Genomic DNA, 26,281 nt, shown 5'->3' on the forward strand with positions numbered 1-26,281 from the left:
AGGTGGGGTCTCATGAGAGCAAAGGGGGAGAATCACCTGCCTCGACCTGCTGGTCACACTTCTTTTGATGCAGCCCAGGATACAGTTGGCTTTCTGGGCTGCGAGCTCACATTGTTGGCTCATGTCCAGCTGTTCATCCACCAGTACCTCCAAGTCCTTCTCTGCAGGGCTGCTCTCAATCCCTTCATCCTACAACCTGTATTGATATCAAGGGTTGCCTTGACCCAGTTGCAGGACCTTGCACTTGGCCTTATTGAACCTCATGAGGTTCACATGGGCCCATTTCTGGAGCTTGTCCAGGTCCCTCTGGATGGCATCCTGTCCCCCAGGCTTGGTGTCATCTGCAAACTTGCTGAGGATGCACTTGATCCCACCAGCTATGTAATTGATAGATTAAACAGTACTGGTCCCAGTATGGGCCTCTATACATACACTTTGTTTGCCTGCTGTAGCAGCTCTGCTTTACTATCCCCCTAATTCATCCTTATAGCTGCTGTGCATAGGCTGATGCAATACTGTACAGAGGAACAATGTTATGAGACATGCAATTAAGAATTACATTGTGAAGGATACACACTTACAAGTGAATGAAGGTTGCATAGCCGCGCTTCATTCTGGAAATACTTGTTACAGGTTTGGCCATGCAATCTTAACAGTGTTACTTAACGAGGCTGCTGCTGCACGTTGGAGATTCTGTTACCACGCAGCCAGGTTACTGCTCCTGCCCTTCTCTGACTGCCTTGAAAATTTCTAACTGTGGTGGAAGAGAGAGAAAATCATCTGCTTCCCAGCTCCAGGGTTATTTGGTTGAAGGGTAATCTGGCCTCTCTTGTGGCCTCTTCTTTACTGAGGAGCACAGATGATACCCAGAGAATTGTCTTGGCAGCACTCAATTGTTTATAGGATTTTGCAAGATTATATACAGTGATTTCCTGCCCGCCCCCCCCCCCCCCAAGTTATTGATTTCTCCTGTCTCTCCTTCTCCGCAGAAGGATTTGAGAGGACAATTTCTGAAAGGGCTAAGGCTAAGCTTCTCCAATTTTGTGAACATAGTTTACTTAAGACAGAGATATAAAACATCTGCCTCAGAAAACAGATGCAAATGAAAACTACAGTGTTTACACACCTGACACACAAAAAGAAAGAGCTGGGACTACAGATTTTTCTGACAGGGACATGATCTAACTCAGCTTTCATTTATGGAAGACTCTTTGCAAAGCCCAGCAAACATAAAGGGCAGGTGGATAGAGAGAGAGAGAGAGAATGAGGAAAGGATCAAGGAGAGATAAGTTGTGCATGAAGGGAGGACATCAGCAAAGGAGTTCGCTACAGTGGAGAGCCCTAGGAGGAGTTGGGTAGAGCTGAAAATAGGCTGAGGGTTAAACAGTGAAGCCAGTTGTCAGCAATAGAAGCAAAGACAACCATAGCACTAACACAAGCTGAAGACGTGCTGTTGCCCCAGAGGCAGCATTACAGAGGCACCCCTACACCATCACAGTTGCCAGAAATGGGCTCTACTGGAAATGTCCACAGGTTCCTCTTAGATGAGCACCCTATAGTAGTTAAAAAACAGGGAACGATACATAAAGTTCTCTGTTGGACTGCTGTCTCCAGACAAAGCAAGTTTTAACTGCAAGTGCTCAAGCCCTTGTCACTGTAGGATTTGGAGGCAGGTGGGGGTTACAGGTGATAACAACAAAATCAGATGGGAGCACGTTAATTACTTAATCAAGTATTTGAGTTGTTTTTTGTAATCCATCAAGAGCAACAATCAGTAGCTTCTAATGGCTGGAGCAGCCGCTGTGCCCATCTCCCAACTTGTGGCACTCGGCCCGGTCATCACACACGGGGCAGCGATTCCCTCTGGTTATAACAACAGAGGGAGGAGATGCTGCCAGCTAGGGAGCCAATACGCAGTCTCAAAAGCACCTGTGAACGTAAACTACTGAGCTTAGGGATGACCGTCATCATCTAAGGGTGATCATACAGGACTTCTTGTCCCAAGTATTTCGCTGGCTCCAACCACCAGAGCAACCTAAGGTTTCCCAACACACAGCACTATTATTAAGGTTATACCCAAACAGACCTCCAGCCGGTAGAGAGCGGAATAGTCAGGGACACAGCAGTCATGCTTACTTTATGATTTTTAAGTCAAAATGAGCACAAGCTTTAAGTGAAACCAATTTCACCCATTAAAGAAGAGCAAAACCAAGCATACATTTTTCAAATCCTACTGTGGCAACATGCGGGCTTGCATTTGCTTTATTCCAGCAGAGGGCAAAAGCTACACAAGGAAAAGCATTTGAGAAGACAATTAGGTCTGAGTAAAGGGAAAGGTAAAAGAAGAGAGTATCCAGACTCTTGTCACCTAAATGACATTTTTAATAGCATTAAATAGAAATTTTTGAAGGTTTCACCCAGCTTTTACAATAACATGTAATACAGCAACTATAGTTTCTTCATGCCTTTAAAAAAAACCAGAAACAACAACAAAAACCAAAAAAAACCCCCCCAAAACCCAAACCAACACAAAAGTAATAACATCACAGCAGTTCACACATCACTTTGATGACACGTAATTCCCATCTCCTCCTCAGACTGCATTGTTCTGGTTTTGGCTGGGATAGAGTTAACTTTCTTCATAGTGGCTAGTATGGGGCTGTGTTTTGGATTTGTGCTGAAAACAGTGGTGATAATATGGAGATGTTTTTGTTACATAGAGATGTTTTCATTATTGCGGAGCAGTGCTTACACAGAGCCAAGGCCTTTTCTGCCCCAGTGAGTAGGCTGGGGGTGCACAAGAAGCTGGGAGGGGACACAGCCGCGACAGCCGACCCCAACTGACCAAAGGGATATCCCATACCATATGACATCATGCTTCGTATGAAAAGCTGGGGAAAGAAGGAGGAAGCGGAGGGATGTTCAGAGTCACAGCGTTTGTCTTCCCAAGTCACCGTTATGCATGATGGACCCCTCTTTTCCTGGAGATGGGTGAACGCCTGCCCATGGGAAGTGGTGAATGAATTCCTTGTGTGTGCAGCTGTTGCTTTACCTATTAAACTGTCTTCATCTCAGCCCACAAGTTTTCTCACTTTTGCCCTTCCAATTCTCTCCCCCATCCTGCTGGAGGGGAACGACTGAGTGGCTGCGGGTTAAACCATGACATGCATGCACTCATTTGTTCCACTAAGTTTACAATGAACTGTTTGGAAATATGATCTAAACTGACAGCAATTCCATTGCGCAAATTGACTATGCTGTACTTCAATGTGTAACACATACACCTCTGAAAAGCATATGAGAAGAGATACGCAGAGGTCCCTCCAGTTCAACACTCAACAAACAGTGATATAAATGTAAAGTAGTAATTTTGTTCTATTTACTGGACAAATACACAGAAACATTGGGACTGCATGATTATTGGTGGATGTGGTAAAGAAACTGCTGGTTTTGCAGATCATGTGGCCCTGTTTAGCCATAAAGAAGGTTGTGAAGGGCCAATTTGAGCTCTTGAGCATTGCTAGATTACCCATATGGCATTTACCATTCTCCACTTTCATAGAAATATCTGGATGACTACATTAATAGCAATAATAACAACACTACTCTTTGGCATACCTCTCTTCAATACATAACCTTATACTGAAATACAGTCACTTGTCACATTGCCTTTGCTTTTGTCTGAAATATTCAACCATCTAACTGCCAGGAGAAAAAAAAAAAAAAAAAAGTCAGTCTTTTAACCTCTGGACACTTTTAGGGGTAACACTGGTTTGCATTAGGTCCTAGTGTGGCAGTTCATATTTGATATCATATGGCAGCTACAAAAAACCAAAACAGATCAGAATCTACAGAGTGCATCAGTTAAGTTTTACATTTACTTTATCATAGTATTTAAATATGGCACTGATTCTACAGTGGATTTTTTATATCAATGATTGCTATAATTTAAATAAAAGAATATTAATATGAATGACATTAAGGAAACTAGAATGTGATATGTATATCAGAAAAAAAAATAAAATTGCAAGAGTAGAAATATCTCCCAAGGGATATAGTGAGATCTTCCATCTCTTGATTCCTTTAATATTAGGTTGGACAAGCCCTGAGAAGCCATTATGGGGAGGGCAAGGGAATCCTGTAATAGACCATGGGAATGGATTGACATGATCTGTCTACACCAATCTTTTCTGTCTTTAATTGAGGTAATTCTGTGGTGATCCTGTAGGCAAGATTACAGCTGTAAGCATATTGTTGGTACAGCAGTTAACACATAAACATTCAGCTCTGACATTTCTTATTAGCTAAGTATAAATTTCTGCCAGGCTGCTTCCCTGCAACATTTGGCAAATGAACCCATTTTGATCAGAAGGTAATTTATTGCCCACTGGAGTTCAGTGGGTGTGATCTCTGAAAATGACATATGAACAATCGACAGTTTGGGGAAATAATAGAAACAGCAACATATTTACACACACGGATGAAGACGACATCTCTAATGCAAACATTTGCAAGTAGTTTTTTATAACTACATAAATCACAAGGACTGATAAACCCAGGGGCCAACACCCTCAACAACAGGAGGTAGGCAGCCTCCTAATCCCACAGGCAGCACACTATTCTGGTAAACCGAGTTTCTAAAACATTGAGTAAGCGTTCTTCTGCCAAGAGAGGTTTAAGCTGTCTGCAGTGCAACCCAATGCAGATTTAAACTAGCTCATTTAGGCAGCGGTAGGTATGCAGTTATAACAGCATGGACTGCAAAAGTAACATAATAAGTCGAATAAATACTTAAGGAACTGGCCCAGGGTGTCTGCAGCTGATTTAACACCAGCTTTGACTGAAGCACAAACATATTTGTATAAGCCTAGCTTTTGAGATGCACTCTTAATCTAAGAACCTCAGCCCAGGCTGATTTTCAGAGTTCCACATTAATTAGAGGAAACTCCAGTGGGCAAGAGATACCTCATCGTTTTGAAAAAGGGCGTCAAAAGATGAAAGTCCTGGTTATGCCAGCAATTCATTGCGCTACCTTTGAGTCATTTGGGTTTTTTCTATACTTGGGGTTCTTCTGGATAAAATATATTCCCACTTGTAACACGACTGCTTTTAGAGGCTAATTTTGCCCAGAGAGGACTGCGCAAGTGAAAAGTGTTGTGTTGCTGTTAAGTGCGCAGCGGTAGTTGATTCAAACTTCTTTGCTGTGAGGAAAAAATAAACTTGCATAAACGTTGCTACAGAGCTTTACAGTTCACAAACGCACAGAAGCTTTGAAGACAGAATCACTTATAAAACTACCCAGAAGACAGCAGGCTGTTCAAGCAACAGCCTTCAGATAATGCGACTAACTGGTGCTGTAGCCTCATAATAAATTTACTATGAGACAAACGCACTTTGTATTGACCTTTGCTAAATCGTTAAACAAACATCTTTGCAATCTTTTCTAGCCATCTTCAGAGAAATTCATTCATTTTACTATTGCGCCAACTAAAATGAGTATAACCACAGGCAAAATGTGTTCAACAAGACCAAAGGAATAACAGTGCAGAAGGTAGACAAGCCCAGAGCATGGCCCAGAAGATGTTAGCCTACAGACTGGGCATTAACAATCTTGGTTTATATGAACAGCCTAGAATTTAATAAAAGTAAGCCAAGTAGCAGCATTTTTATTTACATTTGAACTTTTTAAATATTTAAACAAAAAGTAGGCATCAAAGACCATTTAAAGGTTTTTCCCCATTTGCCCCTATTAAGTGGAGAAAGAAAACCAAACAGTAAGCGAAATAATTGAGATGCATTAAAAAGATACTAGAACATGAAATCACCAAAAACGTCTTTAGACACTGGAGAATCCTGCAGAGAGAACTCCCACTGGCAGTATTTTATTTGATAGGAGTCTAAATCAAGACAGAGGTCTCTAACAAGCTGTAACCCAGATCCAACAGGCATGTAAGTCAAAAGAGCAAGAGCTTTTCTTCAATTCCGATAAAATTAGCCTTGGCTGTTCCTGGAGAAAAGCCTATAAGCAGAGCTGACTTGAGTATTTTTAACAACGTAAGTACCACCAGAGGAGGAGAAGATAGGGCCGGGTTACTTTACTACCAGAGTGGGCAGGACAAAACTGGGATGCACAGCAGAGTTAAACATTTGAGAGGAGCAACTTTCTTCCCATTGATTTTCCATTATCCTGTTTTTCTCAGCCAACCATTGCTATCAACCTATGTATCCCAACACCTCTCTCAGCAGCAGCCACTGCCACTTTCACCAAGTCTAACGCTGGTGTAAAGCCAAGTTGGCAGCCACCCTCCATTTTGCCTATCCCTAAAATTAGGACGAGGCATAAGCAGAAGGAAAAATACAGACAGAACTGCTATTTTAAGGAAATAAACTGAAGAAAGGAAGCAGGGGGAGGAATAAAGAAGGACAGCAAGGAGAAAATAGGCTGGAAACCCTAAGCTTTACCTTTTGGAGTAATTAAGCAGCAAGTCACAGGTTCACTCTCAGGCCCCACTGAAGGCAGTATTTAACTTCCAGCTGAGCCTAAAGAAAGCCATGATTTCCAGTTCTCTCACAATTTCTTACATGCACCTTTTTCACACAAAATATAAACTTCCCCTTAACCAGGGTTGAAGCAGTTGTCTTTGAAGACAAGACTATGAATTCAATGTTAGAACAATGCAACATGACATAGGAAATTCCCGTTCACCAGGACTGACATACCAGGTCTGCCAGAAGAGAAATTCAATAGCTACATGTCTTCCCATAACGCAAAACAGTCGGAAGATAGCCATTTAAAACAGGATTATGCATCACAGCAGCTATGCAAAACAGCCAGAACACGTTAGCAAATTCTAAGCATCTAAAAGAGACACAAGAATTCAAAGATAGCACTCCTTCCACTTCAGTACATCACCATCTAATTGCCTGTCCCAGGAGACAAAGTACCTCAAGGCACGGACAGAATCAAGAGAAAGGGAACTTTGATTAAAAGAATATTCTGACACACACAGTAGCTATCTACAAAACACAATAGTAAAGAAACGCCATACCTCGAATACTGTCCAGCACTTTGCTAAGTTACAGTGGCTACATGATCAATCAAAACAGATTAGCTGTCCTTTCAGGTGCTTAACTTCAGCGTGCTAACAGAGCTCATGATTAGCCATCTCTCAAACCAGAGGAGGCAGGGAAATGCAAATGAGCTGAGCATGAGAAGCAGGTGTAGACAACGTGAGGTTCCCAGCAGACATGGCTAGAGAAGGCAGCCTCTCATTTTCACTTGGTTTATGGATAGCTGGTCACCTGCTGGGAGAGGGGGCTTTATTCTTTGCACCTGAGGACTGAATATAAGCCACCCCAGCTGCATTGTGCATCTTGGATCTCTGTCCTTACTATCTCCACAAGAGATGTGCTACGTTATTTGCTTTCCTGATATTGATCTGGGAGTATTTGTGCATTTGTTTTTCCAGGGCCCCGAAAGGAGGGTTTCTTGCAATTTAAATATATATTGCTTTTGCTTTTAATGATTTTTTGTGAGATACATATTTTCTTCTGCAGCCCATTTCTATATTATACCACTCTACTTCCTAACCAATGTTTCTAAACAGGGCATGAGATGGTTTTTACTTGCCTTTTGCCAATTGCACATTCCAACTTGATCTGAAGACATCACTTGCCAAGGAAAGCAGTGCCACGAGGTCAGTGTTCTTACAGAGCACTGTAAAGAAGACAGATAAAACAAAATCAAAGAAAAATCAAGGAACTGATGGTTATTCGCAGCAAGAAAACTTAAAAACCTGACCAAACACAGCAGAATAAACTGGGATCACATAGTCAGGACTTGTTTTAGGTTCTCAAATACCCATAAGAATTGCACAAATGTTTCTGAGGCCTCATTAAGTGTTAGCCACTTCAATAAAAGCTGTGAAAGGGAGTTGAGACACAGGTTTTATGAACCAAATCTCCATGGTTTTACACTGCTTTCAAGGAGAAAGTCCCCACGCTTGCAGGCAGTTAAGTCACAGTTTTATTTCATGTGAATAGAGCCAAGGCCAGTGGGTTCAAAGGATGGTACACAGCACTTATGCATGGTGACTGACCTGCTCCTTTTCTGGATGAAGCTGCAGAAGAACTGAGATTGAGATGTACATTGAGATTCTCCACGGTTTTATACTCTGGATAAACATTTACATCTCTGCAAAGAGGCTATAAAAATCTACTGGAGCAGTATAATTGCTTCACACAAACTCTGTGGAGAGGCAGTTAACTATGTGTAGCACCTGGGAATAGGAAATGGGGCTGTTGCGTACCTCAGCCAGGCATTTGTTGCTGCCCTGTGGGCGATCCAGGTTTTTTTGCACCACAAAGAGCATTAACACGAGCAGCTCCCAGGTTTCTAACCTGGAGGACTTCATGAGACACCACTCCAAGGCAGGAGCACAACCAGCTGGCTGCCTCTTCCCCTGCGCCCCCAGGCAGCGCCAAGGCAGAGCAGCATACCATACTACCTCCTTGGTTTTCAAAGAATCCCGCTGCCTTTTCAGAGCAGAAAATCTCCTTTCGCAATGCTTGCAGGAACTCAGCGGGACCCGCTGCGGTGCTGCAGAGCAGGATGAACCTCAGCTGCTCCCAAGCAGCTGCCTGTCACAGGTCGAAGAAATCTCTAAGCCTGTGATACAGCAGCTGCTGCTGGTTCAGGCCACATGACTTCTCCCCCACCGCGTGTCAGGGTTTGTGAACCCTGACTGAGTCCTGAACTCACCATCAGATGGAAATCCCTGCCTTTTATCACACTTTGCTTCTGTGAGCAGCAGCTGCTCTTATTTCCCAACTTATGCTCGAGTCCAGACTGAGTAAGGTTACCCATTTCTTGCCTGTTTGAGGGGAAGGCCATGGTCTCCCTATTACTGCTGACCTCTGCAGACTGCAGCTCTGCAGGTGAGGTTCTGCTGAGCTGGGAATCATTTTGCATCTTTTCAGCACAACTCTCAGGTTTCTAAAAAGTGCAGCCCGTTGCTCATCTTTTCTCCTGTATGTCTAAAAGCATAATTCACTTCTGTACCTCTCAGCTAAGATTTATGAATAAAACAGTGTTATGAATGTATGACTTAGTTTCACCTATGACTCATGTCAAAAGCCTCTCAAGTGTAGTGGCCCAATTAGCAGGTACCTGTACGGTTTCCTATGGCTTACATTTAAAGGCACCTTTTAGATACTTTTTAAAAGTACAGTCTTGTTGCAATATCATCAAAGTAGCATCTTACTGTAAGGTTGAAAGCGTTTTTTCTTCCGAGACTGTTTTTCTGTCCTCCTTGAAACACGGTATCTGCCTCCTCTAAGCACCGTCTGTCACACATTCCTCCATAACGTGGAGTTTGTCCTACTGCTGAGTCTTAACGGCTCTAAGAAACTTATGCAACCTCATGAAAAAGCTGGAACAACCATTTGTGTTGGAAAGACCTAGAGCTTAAATACGAGCTTTCAAGCAGTGTCCCCTCAGAGCCGGTGGGCAAAGCAGACAGGGGAATCCTGGTGCACAACACCTCTGTCACGCTACTGCTGCCCCAGAGTAGCAGGTTCTCAAGGACGCTGCGGTGTGTACACAATATCCACAATGTGATATAAAGCAAAAAGTCCTTTCATTGGTCATTAAAATTCTCAACATTCAGGCATTTTTTTCTTCATGTTTAATACATTTACTAATTCCTAGTAATTTTATACCTATTTAAGTCTTTCAGGATTTGATTATTCTCTTCCTGCAAAAAAGCTGAGAAATCCCACTCTGACCAGGTCCAGTGGGCAGCGCTGGAGAAGAAAATCATACTTCCAAAACAGCAAGCAGGCTACAGCGTTGCAGTGCATCCCCCCCAAGCTCTTGTTCTTGCACATTCACAAGGGCTGCACTGGAGATGGCATTCACTGTTCAGGTGAACCAGCTGCTAAAATACACCCAAAAAAGCTGTCTCCAAAAAAGTCCTCTCTCAGGAACTGCAGTGCCTACACTCTCACTTGCTGCTATTTCCATTCAGACAAATCCAGAAATCTCCATCCAGTCTTTACTCTTTAACTGCACATCTAGAGCTGAATATCTTGGGGCTGACAGAAAACCCCTGCACTAGCCACTGTAGCACATGACCTCTCAAATGTTTGAAATCTAACATCTGCTCAAGATGGCAAAAACAATTGCACATTTTTAGTACCAAGGCACATTGTTAAGACAATCTCATTTGATGTCAGATAGATTTTTATTATGAATAGTTTCTGAATCCTTCACTTTGCTTTGATGTGAAGAGTTTTTATTCTGCCACTGAGGGCCAGGGGCTTGCCCATAAATTATGCTAAAGCCACTATCTGTAACCAATGCTCAGATTTATCAGCAATCATAACCTTCAACAGCCTCAACTTCTATGCTTTGTGAATCATGGTATGTCCAAAACGCACTGGAGCCCGTAAGGTGAAGCTTTACTTTAGTTGTCTTAGGTGCACAGGGCAAGCTGTAAAATGCTCCTCAGAAGCAAAGTAATCCCAGGCAGAATTCCTCACAGCCACAGCCAGCTTTCTTGGTTATCTCTTTGGGACGGTACTTTGCAGTGCAGATGTACTGGCAGTTTCAGGCAAAAACGCTTCCATGTACTGGGCCCAGGCTTTGTGTACGTTCTGTTAGCTGTCAACTCCTCTGTACGCACTCTTTTTTTCCATAAAAACCCGCACTGCACCTGGCTGGATGCTCCCCAGCTCTTATGTCAACTCCCCGCCTCTTCATCTGCTACTTCTCTGCACACTACCGAGAGCTTTGATTACAGTATGCCTCTCTCTTTGCAGGTGGCATTGCTATAGCGAGTTGGTTACAAGTAGAAAGTCACATCTCCACGTGTTAATATCTCCATCCTTAGTTCCTCAAGTCAGATAAGATTTTTGTTTTCACATACAATGAATGGGAAGAGGCATGAGCTGAAATCCGTAATGCAGGAAATACTGATCTAGAGTTTCATAATGTGCTACTGCCTGCCCTTTGCCACACGGACCAGAGGATTATTTAGTAATCTGCCCACACTCTTCCAATTAGCCTTTCATACACCACCACAACTCAACTCCTAATTTTGAACCTCTCCGCAAAGATCTGAGACATTTAGAGACATACAATTACAAATACAATTCTCCCATCTTGACCTGACCCAAACTCTCTTGAAGGGCAAGCACTGAGCAGAACTGATCGCTCTCATGAGTCACACGCACCCGTTAGAGCAGAGCTGTGCAGGGCAGGCTGCTTTGCACCAGCCTTCTGCACCCAGGCGGCTGAACATCATCCTTGCTAGCAGACGTATTTGTAGGGAACACTTTTTCAGTATTTAAAGCTACAGGTGTAATGGATCCTGCCCTTGGATGAGAAGAGCGGGGGAGGTAGATGATCTTTTTGTGGTTTTTAATAGCCTTGTTTTTATTAGTTACTCTGAGCTTTGAATTACTTATGTACAACCCAAAATAATTTAAGTAATGTGCAGTTAAAAGTAAACTGCTTTAAACACTTTGGGAGGGTAACAAAAAAAAAATAAAATCCACATAAATGTATTTATTTTTGTTTCATGGGCCAACACTCAGCACAGTTATAATGTTAAAGCCAGGTATGAACCTTTTGAAAAATACTATTCTTAAAGGATTATATTCTGTATTTATATTTATCAACCTTGGAAAAAAAAGACATCAGTACAACATTATTTCCTGTCTACCCACAAAATCTCACATGGTAGAAAAATTGTTAATTCATCTTTGTTCAACACATTCCCCCCCCCCGCCCCCCGCTTTCCGTTATCCCCAGAACTCCCCAGGAGGGAAATAACACTTCAGTTCTGTCTTTTTAACTTGCCTGATTTACATAACTCTAATGATATTTAAGTGCCTTTGGCTGCACTTTCCTTCCCTTTCTCTGTTTCTTTACTCCCAAACTCTCAAGGCAGATGAAGTAACAGTTGGCAGTGTCTTGCTCACGACAGCGTTGGCTGGGCTGTTCTCCAGTCACGCCACTGTGGTTGCGGCTGACTGAGCCGCTCTCCAATCCTTCTATCAATTCCAGTTTTCCTCCGGGAAGCCACTTCTGACTAAGTATCCTCCCCAAAAGGGGGAAAAGATGTCCTCCTTGGAGTTGCGCTGTTCTCCCAGGAGCAAGGGCTGGAGGAAAGCAGAGAGGTGCAGCAGACCAGGCCAGTTCTGGTTCAAGCCTGACCTCTCCCCTTGCATGAGTGATGGGGACAGGTCCTGTCATCTGCACCATCCACACCAGGTATGAGAAGACACAGACATCACTCTGCCCAACAAGGCCAGTGAAGAGAAAAATTACAACAAACCCTGATAAAAAACAACAGGACTGAAGAGATGCGGAAGAGGACAGTTGGATTTGGCAATTGAATTTATACGTTCGGGATGGGCAGATGTGGAGTTGAAGAGTTCCTGCAGAGAGGATGAAAGGAATCTCAGAAAATACGTGTGATCTTCAGCTATGCAAATCTCTTTCACTCACTAAGGGTAAAGCATGGGGTGGCCACCCCAAATCATGTCTTTTAGGGATGGACACACATTTCAGTATTCAGTCATCAGCTGATATTTGACATTTCTTGCTATTTAGCTTTGCTTTCTGTTCCTATTTGGCACACTATCCCTTTCAATTTTCCTTCCATTTTCTTTTCTCTCTGTACACAAAGGAAATTGAAGTATGGGAAACAGCAGCAACTGTTTTTCTTCACTGCTTTCCTGGTAGTCCATGTGGGAAAGGAAAAAGTAGAAACTAGTTCTCTCTGTCACTCCCAATATCGTGCCAGCAGTCGCAGATCTGCTACACAATTTCTGCTCTCTGTCTTTCCAAAAAGGGACTGGAGTCCCCACCGCACACACAGGCAGAAGACGTGGATAATGCCACCTGCCTCATGAGCCTGTGCGACCATCTCTGAAGTGACGGTTTTCAAATGAGCATGTAGACCACTACTGATTTTTAAACTGTTTAAAGTGCCATGCAAAACACCCTCAAAAGTGCCTAAAAACTATTTTAATCCATGCTGTCTTCTTTTCCTTTTGGCTATGACAGCCACATGCCACCTTCTGCACTGATGTCTGGCGCAGTGTTGAGAGCTACTGCTGTCACCATGATAAAGCACAACTCTCTTCCCATGATGAAAATCCAAGCCAACTGCATCCAGGAACGCTAGAACTATTGAACTTTTTGCTTCACACAGAATAGGTGTAAGAAGCGCAAGCTTGCAGCAGTTCTTATCCAGGATTTTCTCAAACAATACCATTAAAACAGAAAAGCTGTCAGAAACAGTAACAGTCCCATGATGATCCCCTATCACTGGTTACAGTATATACCCCATCTGTTGCTCTTACTAGCCTCTCCCTCACCCCCCCTTGTTTTTTTAACCTGGATTCACCAAGAAACATTTAGTATTTTTCCAAAAGCATCAATATCCTTTGTCCTTTGACCAAAAATAAAAATTCACTGTTCCGTTGCTTTCGAACAACTCATAAAAATGCTACCTTCTAACAGAAAGCGACAGTCTTTCATGTAAAAACTAATAAAGACTAGTATATTCCTCTTATGGGTCATGATATCATCTTCTAAAAATTCGTGAGGACTGGACTACTTTGTGTGATTACATTTAACCAGTAAAATAATTTGAAAGGAACATCCATCTCTCTCAGAAGTTTAACTGGAACAAGACCCTGCGGGGTATTCACTATATTACCTTTCTGGCCATTGTAAATTTACTATTTGGTTTAGAATAGATCACTGTGGACACACAGGAGATTTTTCTCTTTTTCCACTTTAGAAGAAAGAAATCTGACACTAATGTATTGTTGGTACTAATAAAGGCAGAATAATCATGTAATCAGCCCCATATATTAGGGTGTGACCTTGAAACCATGACAAAGGCACAGCTACAACCCTCAGAGTCACACTGTGTGGTAGAGGAGGCAGTGCTCCTTGGCATACAGAAAACAGGTTCCAAAGGATCTGTCTACGTCACTTGGCTTATGTATGGAGGCAGTAAAACTCCCTACACGCCCGCCAGCAGGGCATTACCCGATGATCAGCATCATCTCTTCCAACAGTGAAAAGCTGCAACCCTTTGGTTTAATAACCTTTGTACTGCTCTGTGTTCCTAGGTCAGGGCGAATCAGTAATCAAGCCCTGCATTATGAAAAATGTTGTTTTGGTTTGGTCTGTTTTTTCTGTTGTTTGCTTCTTTAAAAAATATGGTGCTTTTAAAAGACAGCAACTGCATGCACATCCTTGGTTATCACTAGATCACCCACATTGTAATCTCCACAGCTCTTATTTTAAAATAGAAGCATTTTCTACATTCCTGTCTCACAAATGAAACCCCTTCTTGTAATAGCAGATGGCAAGATGCTGCCCGGGTACAGACTCTACAAATCCCTGTAAACGCATGAGCAATTTTAATGTCCAGAAGAACAACTAGGTTTAGGCAGAGCTTCCAATAGTACCCCAAATATAAATATCAAACTTTCTCCCACCTCAGACTTTCTCACACCTTCTACTGAGAATTAATACAATGAAGCTTCACACATTTCAAGCAATCCTAAAGCTGCCAGCACTCCATTTGGCTTTCAAAACCATCGCACAGCTTCCTCAGTGCAGTATGCCGTTAGTACCGCATTGTCTGACCTCACACTGATCTCATTTTCTATCACAGCTCAGAGAGAATGGTTTCTGGCCGTTTAAGCCATTAAGAACATTTAAGCACCTATGGATCATAACAGTAGAAAGATAGAGAACGAGGGTGGATCTCTTTTGACCATATAGTTCTGCCTCAAATGTACTTTCACCTCCTCAAGACAAAAAAGAGAAATACTCTGAAATTGTACAGTCCCAGTAATATATGCCTTCAAGTATAATCTTATTACTTCTAATAAATAAATAAATAAATAAATAAATAAATAATATATCTAGTTATTATTCCAGGAACTGGCTAAATTTTATCACATTGTACTACAATACCCCTGTATTTTCATTTAAAGAGTTGTTGCTCCTTCATTTCCAACCTCCATCTTTTAAGCAGCTGCAGTGGAACATGGCAGAAACAGATGCCCACCCTTAAGGACGGGGAGCAAAGTGACTTTAGTGAGAAAATCTTTAAACCCCTGTGGGATAAATGTTACCATAGAATTGGAGGACGTAAAGATATTTTTAACAACTTCTGTTTTGTCATTAGGGAGAACGATTTTTTTTTTCCTTCTTCTCCCTTATTTCATTTTCAGAGCAGTATTGTAATAAAAAATCTTCCCCTGTTGCTTTTGTTCCTGGAACTGCAGCATCACACAAGCCCAGCAGGACAAACTGTTCTTGTGAAAAACTGATTTTTTCTCTCATGTCTGACAATCTAAGATGGAAGGATTAAGTGATGATCCTCTGATCTTCCTTTTCCCTTGTCTCCATGCATATATTTTGCTCTTGCTAGCTTGCTGACCAGTCTTCAAATATATTGCTTGAATGGCCCCATTCCATTAGGGAACTGACATCTCTCACTTCAGAGCGTTATTAATATCAGTCCTTGAAAGCATTTAACCAATGACAATCTAACATTAGCCCACAATGGGATTTAAAGACATTACAGTTCATTAATTTATGGTTTGATGCTGGCTTCTTCCAATCTGTTGTCCTTTCTCATTACAAATGGTAAAACACCAAGCTATAAAGTCCATAGTGTCCTGCATAAAATGCTGCATAAGGGATTCATTTATTTATTTACCAGTATGATTTAAACATAAAAATTCTGTCCCTGTTTTCCAAGTCAGTTGTCGAAGAATAACTGCTGGACTTCTGGTAGATACTATTTTTGCTTCACTTTTCCTCTTCTTACCGTTTTTATTCCTGCACAGGCAATTTACATATTATATTTTCCTCTCCCATAAAATCTCAGTAAAATATGAGAAACATAACAGAGATTTCAATCAAACCGAATTGAATAAATGGAATAATATTATTTAAACCTTTTGAGAGAGGATATTCCTGAGAAGGAGGATAGGTTAGCAGTTATAACTGATTTAAGAAATGCAGACAGAATGATGTTCAATTCTGTCATAACCCTAGTTCTTTGCAAAATTAGATCGATGTAATTGAGTTTTCGTTGTTCAAAGAAAACAGAAGGAACAAAAATATGTCAAAATGTCTTTTTTGGAAATTGGAATAAAAAAACAAAAATATGTCAAAATGTCTTGTTTGGAATTTGGAATAAAATATTTCATGTCTTCATTTTGTGATCTGAACTTTACAGCATGCCTACTGGCAAGCAGGAAAGTGGCTGTGCTGAAAAGGTCCTGAGAGCCTTGGTGGACACCATGCTTAACAGCGTGCCCTGGCAGCAAAGCCAGCCAGCAGCATCCTGGGCAGCATCCTGTTAGCAGCAGCACAGACGGTAGAGCAAGACAAGTGATCATCTGCCTCTGCTATGCACATGTTAGACCACATCTACAGTACTGCGTCCAGTTTTGGGTTGCCAGGAAAGACGTGCGAGTTCAGCAGCGGGCCACCAAGATGGTTGGGGGCTGCTTGTCCTGTGAGGAGAAGCTACGGGAGCTGGGATTGTTCAGCTGGAGAAGAGGTGGCTTCAGGGGACCTAGCAGCAGCCTGCCTGCACCTATAGGAGGTTACGGGAGAGAAGCCAGGCTCTTCACAGTGCTGCACACTGGAACGACAGTGAGCGTAGCTGGAACAAGAGAAGTTCAGACTGGATATGAGGAAAAACGTTTCTTCATGAGGACAGTCAAGCAGCAGAACGGGCTGCCCAGAGAGGGTGTGCTGCCTACATCCTTTGAGGTTTTCAAGACTCAGCTGAGTGTCCTGGTCCAAACCCTTTGCTGACCCTGACCAGAGAAGGAGGTGGGACTAGAGACTTCCAGTGCTCCTTCCAATCTGAATTGTCCTGTCATACCATAAACATAACCAGCTTCGGTTCCCAAATCCTATTACATACATTGCACTGATAAGACTCTGGGGAAGTAAGGCTTGGCACTCAGAATAAATTTCTCTGATAAATCAGTAAGATACTATGGTGTTCCAAGATCAGAAAAAGGATGGATTTGTCCTTGACTACAAAGTGTCCTTTTTTCTCTTAATTGCTTCATTAAGTTTTGTGTATAATTGCTGTATTAAAGCTTTGGGGATCAGAACTCTCTACTTTTTCCAGTTTTGCAGTGTTTGAATTCTGGGGTTAATATTCTCCTAAAAGATGACAAGGAATGCCAGAGATTATGGTATGGCCTGACTTTAACCCCATGACAGCTAAGATATTTGCATGCTAATATAAGCATTAGCAATGACAGCCATAGGCTCAGAGACAGAATACGACCCCTGAATTAAGAAGCTTTCTTAAACATAGTCAAGATTTTTTTAACCTGGTATTAAAGCATAAAACAAAAAAATTCAATGTTACTTATAAATATATTTTAAATATATTTTGTATTTAGGTAAGCCCCTAAATTGATGTAAATCACTCCTGCCAAAGCTAAAGATAACATTTTGATTAGAGGAATGAGTTTTTTCAGCAAGATTTAGATATGAAAAAAAATACGAATGGTGACATTGAACATTCATGTTAAACTCTGTACCATTCATAAAGTGCCAACTCTGCTCAAATCTTAAGTTGCTCCACCAGAGATCAATAACATGCACTGCTTAATGGAAATGCTTTTTTCTAATAAAAAGAAGCAGAATATGTTTGTGGGCAACTTGGGGCAATCTCTTAGGTCTGCCAGTACCTTAGCAAGAATGGACTCTAATACAGGTTTCATTACCTCTATTACTGTTTTTCTTGTTGTTTATTGTCTCCTGTTCTGATTGAAATACACAGGTGTAATGAATAATTTATAGCGTTACACATTTACTCTTCCAGAAAATGCAAATCATAACTGTGTCTATATCAGTGATAAAATGGGTAAGCAGATACACTCAAAAGAGATATATAGCAAATGCTTACAGAGCTTCACCAAAATTACCAGCCATCCATCCTTCCTAACTGTCCTGTACCACTCATCACAGACCACTAATGCTTTAAGAGCCACATCCATCCATCTGCTTTCAGATCCATCACCGTAGATGCTGTGACCAAGCCAATCTCCCTTAAAGTCTCTGAACACATCAAAGGTGGGACTGTAAATGGGGAATTTTTTTTTTTATTTTTTTTTTTAGTAAAGACCTGCCTGTACTGAGAAGCCTGAGAAGAGACTACAAATAAGGTACTAAGTAACAGGCTATCTTCCCTTCCTCCTTAACAGCTATACGACATATGGATTTGTTTCTTTGTGGATGACTCTGAAGGCTATTTTCTATGAGAAAGAGATGAGCACAGAAAAACAAGAAGAAAAAAAAAAATGTTCTGTGTTTGCTAGAATATATAGGATGCCCAAAGGCAGACAGGCATGAAAACCATGAAAAACCCGGTCATGGAGAAGCAGAGTCAGGTCTGTAGTGATCCACCATTGCTAGGCTTCCCAACAGCTGGATAAAACAACCAATATACACTGTAGTCTACAATAACAGGACAACACATTGTCATATATTGTCAATTTGATAAGTGCTGTCCCTTTTATCTAACTAGGAGCAATTTTAATTGACCCTTCTCAATCTCTCCTGGGTTTATAACATTCTCAAGTGTTCGGTGCAAGCCAGGGTCCAAACACATTTTTTACAATGCTCTTCCACAAGCTTTGCATTAAACTGCCTCCCTTATGTGTTAGAATGGGGATAAAAGTTCTCGACAGTCTGACAGCCCCATAAACCTTTTTAGTATCCTAGGAATTAAGTTCATTTTTATGTGGTAATTAGGTTAAGGTAGGCTAGGGCCAGTCACTTAACATGATGCAAGTCATGATGACAGACCACCATCCGTACTCAGTGGTCCCTTGCAGCAGTGAAACTGTACTTGACTTTTCCTGCTTCCACAAATAATATTTTTTTCTGTCTTCCAGCCTTCTTAGACCAAATTCCTTCAGATTCCAAAAATTTCTGGATGTCACACACAGCCCAAGTCTGTCACAACACCTACTGATCCAGTTAGTAGTATTAAATCTTTATGAATATACAACCTCAGTATTCATTTCCCATCAGACAATAGAAGTTTAATGTGGGGGGTTTTTTGAGAGAGAAGTATTTTTTTAACTTGAAATTAATTACTGATTAAACAGTAGATAGGTAAATGCTCCAGAAATTGATCATTTTTAATCAGATGCAGGCTAGAGAAATATGGATTATTCAAGCTCAGTTGATGTTTATATTGAAAATACATGCAAGGTTTGTTGCACATCTAGAGTCAAAAAGGTTCATTGCTGAAAAAACATTGTTACTTGCAATATTAACAGGGCTTGTTCAATGAATATTCTATTAATTCCTCCCTGTAAAAGCCAACCCAGAGTACTGGAAATAGGAAATTAAAACTTACTTACTTTATCTTGCTGACTCAGATCTGATCAGTTTGGTACTGATTCAGCCATTACTACCAATCTAATTTTGTGCACCTAAAATTTCAACAAAAAAGAAATGTTAACTTTATCATTCATTTTTTAAAGTGTCGAAAAAATAATACTTTGCATTTTTATAGTACCTCCCATTCAAGAAGTACTCAGTGTTGGCGAAGACAAATATATTAAATCTCATATTTTCTCTGTGGGTTAGGTATCAAGCAAGGAGGAATAACAAAGAGAACTCATGGGCTTGTTGAAGGTTATTTAAGGTGTCTGTAGCAGACTAAGGAAGAGCAATCACACATTCCGATTCCCCACCCTGTGCTTTTCCTACCAGGTCATCCTGACTGAAATTTTGTTATCTCTGCTTCTGTGCAATCTGGAAAACATTCAACACAGAAATTCTCTGCCTCAAAGAAAGAAGAGAAATAATAAAACAGACACTGGGATGTTCCAGTAGAAAAGTCAACACGGTCTAGCCATCTGCCTCCATCCTCCCAACTGCTATAGGAAAGAGCAGCAAGGTCTATGACATTTCTGCTGGCTTCCCACAATGTGAAGCTCAGATTGCCCCTGCTCTCAGACGCAGTGAATTATTGACCACATATTCCCTAATGTCCCATACGCTACTTCAATGAATGATTAAATGAGAAAAATGTAGTCAGTTGTTTATGATGTTATTTAAGTGACTGGAGAATCAAAAGTTAAAAAAAAATAAAAAATCAGAGGAGAAAGTAAACTGTGAATAAAGGGAGTATGAAGAGGATATAGAAGTTCAAGTTTCTTTTCATCTGGGATTCCTACATGAGCAACATTGACTTAAATGCTCTTAGATCCATCTCTGTTAACAAATCTACATGCAAGATCCAACAGAGTTAAAGATTATTATTATTTTGCAACCTTTTGATTGTGCTGATAGTAACTTGCTGTCTACACAGTATACCATGATTTCTTCATCCCCCCTGGGATGGAACATTAGGCTTGAAATGCCCAGTATTACTTTCAGGACTATTACACTTTCGAAGCCATTTTTACAAGAGGAAATGTGAACAGTCTGCCACCCAGGTCAACTGGGTACCACAGCAAAACCCAGAACTGCATGGTCAGGTGCAGATGAAAATCTTGAAGCAGATGCTTACAGATTTTTATGCTGCATTTATACATCTGGGAAAATACGTAATGTGAGTACCTTTTGAGTCACAAATAGAATATCTCAAAACTTTCTGCTAGAGAGTACTAATCTGTAGAGCTCCCTAGACTTATTAATTTAAAATTAAGCTACAGCAATTACCATTCCATTTCCCTCTTATGAGTTAGAATAACAATTATGAATCACCAGGTTGAATATGGTTTACTCAACCACTATTATCAATGAGGATATCAATTTCATAACCACATAGGAAAAACCCACTACTTTCAAAAACCAATTACCAATTTATATGTACAAAAATGAAATTAAAATATGGAAACATCAAAATAAAAATACAAAGATTAATTATTTAATATTTCTGGAACATTGGATGATTGTTTGCCTTTTTGTTGTGATTTAGAAAGACTCTAAATGTCAGACTTTCCCTCCTTATTGCTCACTTTTTAAATATGATTTTTGTATAAATTGTAAGTATAAAATTCCAATCATTTGTTTGGTAATGACATCTGATGACTGCACCATAGGGCTGCATGTGATTTTCTAGACTATCAGCTCATGTAGTATCTCGTGCAAATGCAGATATGCAGTTTGTCTCTCTCTTGTGTGAGAGAGAAAGAGGTTTTGCTTACTTCCTCCAATAGATTTAATAGATATTCACACTAATATTAGTGAGAACCTTTGACACAAAGTCAAGGTCTAATAATCAATGGCAAAAAGGGAAAGAAATGAAGTATCCTTCGAAATATGTTGAAATATTTGGGAATCAGTCCATAAATGCTGATTAGCCAATCCTTGTATACTACGTAGGAGAAAAAGAGGGTCATAGAGAGGTTCAGTAACTTGCCTGTGCTTCCGTGAACACTTATCTTCGAAGTGGGTCTGCCTGTCTCTGCTTCCCCAGGTGTATCAGCTGTGAAGCATCTCACCGCTTGTATCCTCTTAATCATCTAAATATAATTAATACTGAAAAACTTTATCAAAATCTGAATTTGTTAAAGAAAGAAACAACAATGCCAGTGAGGTAAACTGAATTCAATTTTAAAAATACAGTCTTTGGAATCCTTGATAGAGCCAATGCATCGAAATGAGTTAGTTGTTGTCATAATTTCTGAAAGAAGCCAATACAATGTTATTATCAAACATGCAAATGGGACCATTATCAAGGCTGGAAGCCAAGGTAAGTTTCATCTCTGGTACTGAATAGTTTCTGTACAGCTTCGAATTTATTCATTTATTCATTCATTATCACATATTATCCTCTGATAAGCTAGGAATACATAGCTAAAAGTAAGAGACACTGTTAATTCACACATGTGGATAGTGTCCTTATTTATGTTACTTTATAGAAGTAGACAATGAAAATAAGAGAATTCAGAAGGATCACACATAAAAGTTTTTGCCAGTCTTTTTCCACTTCTGTCATACAATATTGTATAATACATTATTAATAAAAATAGTAATGGTTAATACTAATCTCATTCTACATTCACTGTTCTCAAAGCTTTTTACAGATTGTTACTTTATAAGCAGCAAACGCATTTAGTTGACCTGGTCAGTGGAATAAAGGGCAAATACTGAGAAGGTCACAACAGCAGAGATGACTATGTGATCAGCTATGTAGGATACTAGAAATTATCATTTAATAGGTGTCGGTGCTGCAGGGGTGCCTGCACGGCCTGCCCTTGGCAAATGGCCTGGATAACAATCACCTGTTAAAATATGAATGTAGTGTGCGTGTGTGTGCGTATGTATTGAATACGCAAAACTATCTGCGGGCCATTTGCCCAAAACTGGTCATGCGAAAGAAGATGAGGACCATCAAAGCTGGTCATGTTAAAGAGGAAGACAAACATCAACCAGATTAAACAGTAACTGGGGAACTACAAAGAGACTTCTGAAACAGAGGAGGAATCGGCCTGAAAAGAAGTATAAAAGAAGCAGGAAAATTTGTAGCGCATGAGACACACACTGGAGTGAAGACAGCAGCAGCCAAACCTTGTCTGTTGCTGCCAGAAATCACCCTGATGGCATCCCAGGGCCCTGCCTGCGCCCGCCAGAGTTGCCTGCCAGATGCAGCAGGCAGCCTGCGTGCAGCTCGTGAGCTGTTGGTGTGGGCTGCAACAAGGAGGGACCCACACGTGGGGCGGGCACACATGAACCCGTGGGGTGCTTTCTCACCAGCGTGCGCATCAGTAGATTCTAGCGAGGGACACGGGTCCGCACAGAGGCTGAGCACCCACATCTGCCGCAGGAGGGGTGGGTACATAGGGGAACCTGCACGCCCCGAAGAGGGACAAGTGCCTGTAACCCACACAGCCCGTCTGCACTCAGCCATTTCGGTGGATGGGCAGAGGGCATTAGAACATTTAGGATTTAGCTGAAGAAGGGTATTTAAGCATTTGCAGATGTTCATTAGCATTTTTTAAGTGCCTGATATTGTGTCGTATTGCTGATATAGATCCTGAGTGTGTAGTTCAATAATTGCCTTTTAACCATGTGTCATTAATAAATCAACAAACCACTTCCATCCTATTTGGTTTAAACTATTTGAAATGAGTAGCTCTTCTCTTTAACAAACACATACAATATCATGCCACTACAACACTGCGTCCCTTTGAATCTCATTTTATGCTGAAGCCAGGAACAGCTTTTTCACTTCGTGTTCTGTTTCACTAGAATGTTTCTAGTGTTTTTTTTTTCTCAATGTATGAGATAAAACAATGATGGAAAAGCTGAACCATGCATGTGGAAATTTATGACATCATAACTTGATTAAAAGGTAAATTAAAACAAAGGTTTGATGACAACATTTTGGTATAAATGTAATTCTTATCTGAAAGACTCATCAAAAGGGAGGAAAACTTCAAAGGGATTTAATTCACCAGTGTGCATTTGGATGTAAATACTTCACACTTTGACTTCAGTGAATAAAATTGCAGTAACTTGGTTCGGACACTAGAGGTTTTACGGTATGACTGAGAAAATCGAATTTAGCATTACTGCTAAGGGGAACTGTGTCTCCTTCACTCTCAGGCACATCCTCCTTTCTCTCCCTCTTGCCAGCACTGATCATCCGATCCCCTATTTGTAAAATTCTTTAGATATATTCTGAAGAGGAAAACTGAACTCTTCGACTTTTTTCTAATGAGTTTAAGTCCCCAAAGCAGCTCATTGTGGGATACTGAGACTCAATAATCAGCCTGAATGTTCCTCAAGAGGCTTGTAGGAACTAATCTAGTTCTACCTCCAATTCTTCTTTCTCTCTGTTTCTTAAAGTTTGGAAAACTTAGTCCATTCCTACCTCGAATGTAGCAGCTGAAATAGTATTTTCCTTGTTTCAACAGATCTGGGCAGACTGCAGAGACTTCCTAAATGACGATTTTGCTAAGGCCGTGTTTCAGATTAAACTTAATTGCAATTGTTCATATAGAGACTTTAATGAATTGCAATAAAATATATTAAAATGTGTTAGTATAATTTAAACAGCAAATTCCAACTTAAAATAATTGGATTGAAACTTGGGGACATTTAAGGGAAAATATATGACTTGCCTAAATTAATGCTGCTTCCAATGATAACTCCTAAATTAAACCTTTACCCCTTAGTTTTAATTTTGTTGATCTTTCTTTCCATTAAGATTTGACTATCTTATCCCACAGATGCCTCTGACCTGCTCTCTCTCCTAGCTCCACACGATAACCACATCCAAAGTCTCTGTTCCCACCTGGAAGGTGCTCAGTGACCATGCTAGATGTTGCCATGTACCAGAGAAAGTCCAGGGCCAGCAGTCCACAGACACAACAAGAGCTCACTACCAAATGGAAATTCCACCTGTGCAGAGGTCAGAGGGTTTTTAGGAATCAATAGGACTGTGCAACCACCTTCCAAAGAATAGAAGACATCACAGAATTACCATTTTCTGCTCAAACTGCCAGGCACAGATCTGTAGCCTTCCTTCTCTCAGGAAAACACATCATAGGATGTACATGTAAAAAAAACAGTCCAGCTTTCCCTCTGCATGTCCTATGCGAACAGAAATAAATCACATGCGTGATTTCCACCTCTCCTAGAAAGGATCAGAGAGAAGCATTTGTGCCTGACAGTCCTGTTGCCTAGCTTAGTACAAAGGAATATTAGTTTTGACTGGAGTATTAGCATCACGTCTAGAGCAGAACAGGTTACCATCCCTGTGAATTTTAGCTCGGGTCAAGCAAACATGGATGGAATGATTCGTCATGCTTTCAGGAATTCACTGTGCTGCAAAAAATAAATCTCAGCAGAGTTAACTCCGCGTGTAAGTCTCCCCTAACCAGACATTTAGGGCTCAATTTCACCCTCATGAACAGTTTTCACTCATCTAATTAAAGGAGTATCTGGTTTTAGCTGCACTTAAGCCACACGTAAAAAGCATTTTAGTTTTAGTCAGTTACTTTATAACATAGAGGATTTTTCTCAACTAAGGGATATATTCATAAAAAATCTGGTACATAACAAAGCCTGAATTAATTTGTCTTTATGAAAGGCTATACTTTTAACTTCAACCTTTAATTGGAGGATATAAAAATGTCTTACAAGAGCAGCTGAGAATTATTATCCACTGCCAACATTTGGAGAAGCTAAGGTGTGGAATTTGTAATGATTTTTTCAGTGTCATGTTTCAAGTCAGTGGTAAAGCAGAGACTAAACAACTGTGTCCTGAAATTCAGTAGCCTTATATCAGCTGTTGTATTATGCCGCTTCTCTGTCCTCTGTGTGGTCTGCACCTTAGAGCAGAATAAGGAATAATGTATACAGTCACCTTGCTGTGGTCTAACAGGTTACCATGACTCAGCTGAACTACGCTCTGTGGTTCATCTTGTTCTTAATACGAGGAAATCTGATTCAGTTTAAAATTCCTTCATTGCTGACTAAACTAAATCAAATTTGCTTTACATTTGCCATGGGCTAAGGGTGAACTCATAAACAATACTGCAAGTCAGGCACTATGCGGTAGCTTGGTAAACCACAATAGCTTGGCTGCTAGGATAAACCCTTATTTTTGTGAGGTAAATCTCACTTTGCTCAAGACCTAAAAAACCTTACCAAACCACTGCCATTATTTATATTGATTAATTACTGACTTACCACTATTTTGATCACTGATCTGTTGCCTTTTCAATGTATGTATAATATGCATATATAATGTATATATTATATGTATATAACATAGCTACAGATATAATGTATAATGTGTCCATCACCGCATCATTGGAATTGCCAGTCCCAGATTTTTAATGTCCCTGCATCTCGCAGCCTTACAGAACAAGCAGACATTACTGTAGAGGGTAACTATCAAGGGGTGCCTACAACACAAAGATTTGAGTCATCAAAATGTTTATGTATCAGACAAGGCACGAAAGCAGATTTTAGCTCTTCTCCTCTTGCCTCCCTAATTCACTCCATTTTGCCTTCTGGAACCTGTTTTGCTTTTGTACTAAAGGATATCAAGAGCTATTTTCTAACAACTGGTCCATTTTTGTCTGTAATAAAAAATGCCTGTTTCCCATGGTGTCGGACTGTAGAGGACTCTCCACAGGGAAGCAGTAGAAATCCTGTTTCTGGAGCTGCAGACTGGACAAGGAGCTAGAGCACATATTACAGTGGCTCCAGAAGATAGACTGA

This window comes from Grus americana, chromosome 5, assembly GCF_028858705.1.
Source record: "Grus americana isolate bGruAme1 chromosome 5, bGruAme1.mat, whole genome shotgun sequence".
Lineage (NCBI taxonomy): Eukaryota > Metazoa > Chordata > Aves > Gruiformes > Gruidae > Grus > Grus americana.